The sequence below is a fragment of the Sciurus vulgaris genome (assembly GCF_902686455.1).
Source record: "Sciurus vulgaris genome assembly, chromosome: 5".
NCBI classification, from domain to species: domain Eukaryota; kingdom Metazoa; phylum Chordata; class Mammalia; order Rodentia; family Sciuridae; genus Sciurus; species Sciurus vulgaris.
Window position 1 is genome coordinate 16488252 of NC_136465.1, and position 3072 is coordinate 16491323.

The following is a 3072-nucleotide window of genomic DNA, read 5'->3' on the forward strand; positions in this document are numbered from 1 at the left end:
TCAAGATCAAGCCCTATGTGTTCCCCATGCCTGCGTGGCATCCAGATCCATGACTCTTCAATTCTCTACCAATTATTTCCATATTTTCTCTGAAATCTCTCTTTCCCCTCAGTACTATGTGAGCCAACCTAAAAATGTGCGCAAATTCCTCTTTCTCAACATAGAACAAGAATCTTACTTCTCTTATCCTACCCATTGGATTGCCATCTTCCTTTCCTCCTGAGTTCTTTCTTGGCAAACTTCTCTAAAGGCCATTGAGCTCCTTTGTGAAAATCCCTTTCACTCCTTGCCCCTCGTAATCTGGTTTTGGTTCTTGTCTCTCTGTAGAATTGACTCTCTAAGGAGTATTCCTGAAAGAATTGCCAGATGCAGGAGTTTCTTTTGACATTGTCGGCTGACTTCCTTGTTTGGCAGAACACTCCATGTATCTGACATCCGTCACTTCTTTTTTCTTACCGTCTCTTTGAGTCTCTTTTGTGGATTTTTCTCAACACTTTCTTTTCTTAACTTAGTTATCCACAGAGCTTCCTTTTTGCTCTGCATTTCTCTCTCATTGCTCTTTCTTCCTTGGCCTCTCTCCCAAGCTCCTGAGGGTCATCTCCCTCTACCCCATCGCGTCGACTTGTTAAGCCCATCATCCTCTATAAAACTTTCTAGTTGGCTTTCAAGACACTGCTGTTGCCGTGGTCGTTCTCTGTCAGCCACGGTCAACCCCACCAAGTTCTTCGACATGGCCGTCGATGGCGAGCCCTTGGGCCGCGTCTCCTTCGAGCTATTTGCAGACACAGTTCCAAAGACAGCAGACAATCTTCGTGCTCTGAGTACTGGAGAGAAAGGATTTGGTTATAAGGTTCCTGCTTTCACAGAATTATTCCAGGATTTATGTGCCAGGGTGGTGACTTCACTCGCCATAATGGCACTGGCGGCAAGTCCACCTATGGGGAGAAGTTTGATGATGAGAACTTCATCCTGAAGCCTACAGGCCCTGGCATCTCGTCTATGGCAAAGGCTGGGCCAAACGCAAACGGTTCCCAGTTTTTCATCTGCATTGCCAAGACTGAGTGGTTGGATGGCAAGCATGTGGCCTTTGGGAAGGGGAAATAGGGCATGAACATCGTGGAAGCCATGGAGTGCTTTGGGTCCAGGAATGGCGAAACCAGCAAGAAGATCACCATTACCGACTGTGGACATCTCTAATGCATTTGACTTGTGTTTATCTTAACCACCAAACCATTCCTCTGTAGCTCAGGAGAGCACCCTTCGCCCCATCTGCTCACAATATCCCAGAATTTTGTGCTCTCCCTGCAGTTCTTTGGGTTCCATATTTTCCTTATTTCCCTCCCAAGTCTAGCTGGATTACAGAGTTAAGTTTATGGATTATGAATAAAAACTAAACAATAAAAAAACTTTCTAGTTTTATCTATGCAGAACTATGTTGTCATTCAGGCTTGAAAGCTATTCATCAATGTCCCTTCTCCTTTGTCCCTTCTTCTCATTACTAACCTTGCTTCACTCTTTGCCTCTTGTCTGAATTACTCTATTTTCCCTCCTCAGATTACTTTCATATTTTTCCTGACATGCTGTAGAATTGACTATTCTCTCAATTTCCATCTTGTTTTAATTGCAAACTTTTTCTATATAATTCTTCCAGAGAAATCTTCCTGAACAAAGCTTCTTGAATTTTTAAAAAATATTTCCCCAGTATCTACTAAGTGAAGTCCAAACTTCTGGCTAGGGCTTTGACTTTAGTTTATTCACTGAGCAAATATTTCCTGAGCCCCTATTATTTGGCAGGCGTCTTATGAGGCACTGGATGTGGCTACAGCATGTACCTCACAGCCTAGTAGGCAAGACAATGGAAAGAAGGTGCGAGCATTGTGGGGGAGAAACAGGGGTGCGGCATGAACACGCAAGAGGGGCCTCACCTGGGAGTCAGGAGAGTGCCTGTGGGCAATGACCTCTGCAGGGTTGGGCAAGCACCACAGTCAGTTTAGATATGGGAGAAAGGGGTAAATGAGTTTCTCAACAGAGGCAACAGCATAGCAGGCAATAGCATAGCCTGCTGGGATTTGGTCTTGTCCTACTTCTTCAGCTGAATCTTTCACTGGGCCCTTTAAGTCCCTCCAACCAAACCAGACATGCCAGGTCTTTTCCTACATCTCTGGGCATTGCCTCAGCCATCCTGAATGCATTCTGTCATCTGTCTGACCACATCTGTCCATCCTCTAAGACTCAGTTCAACCACCTCCAACCATGAAACGTTCCCACTCTCTGTGCTTGGATAGTATCTTATTCATACATTTCTTATAGCGCATGTGCCTTGTATTATATTAACATTCCATTGCTTTCCTATTCTCTTTTTAGTCTTTACAAGTACCCCAAGGACAGAGACGATCTCTTTTATCTTGTTCCTCTCTAGATCTTAGAAAGCACTGCATTAAGACACCGCACCCCAGGGTGAGAAGTACTGGTTTTTTTCAGGCACTGAAGTCACAAGAGTTCCAGGGTGAGGTAGGCATCTTCCAAGAGGAGGGCAGGGCAATCTGAAACCCAAGACTGGATCAGATCCGGGAGCAGAGAAAGGACGAGGAGGAGCAGGGACCAAGCGCACACCACAGACACGCCTCCCCTAACCTGTACAGCATCTTAAGTGGAGGAGGACTCTCCTCCTCACCTGATAAGAAATGCATCTATTGTCATGCAAGCACTCTGGAGGAGCCAGCCTTTCTGATGATTCCACATTCCAAGCTCTTTCTCTATGGGAAGGGCTAAGGACACTTCAAAGATCTTCCCTGTCCATGTTTCTGCCCTGACCTTTGCACATCCTGGACAGAACATCTAAAGAATGCAGACTTCTCTGTGGGATTGGCTCCCTCACAGGAACTCAGAGTCAGTCACTAATCTCAAGGCAAACACTCCCTCCCTTGGGGGATCTGGCCAGTCCTTAGGGAGATGAAGTGTCCTTGAGGGGATCAGTAGTTTGCACAGGTTGATAGAAGGGAGCTTTCTTTGTTCTAACTTGTATTTAGAGAGCCCCACTGAGAATAAGACTTTGGAGTCTCACCTGTGGAG

The 3072-nt window shown here is 45.6% G+C and overlaps 1 pseudogene across 1 annotated transcript; it reads left to right on the forward strand.

Moving 5' to 3' along the window:
- The first annotated feature begins 718 nt into the window (after window positions 1–718).
- Window positions 719–1261, forward strand: LOC306663049 (peptidyl-prolyl cis-trans isomerase A-like; annotated as a pseudogene). The gene has a single exon. The product of its transcript is annotated as a peptidyl-prolyl cis-trans isomerase A-like (transcript).
- The last annotated feature ends 1811 nt before the right edge of the window (window positions 1262–3072 follow it).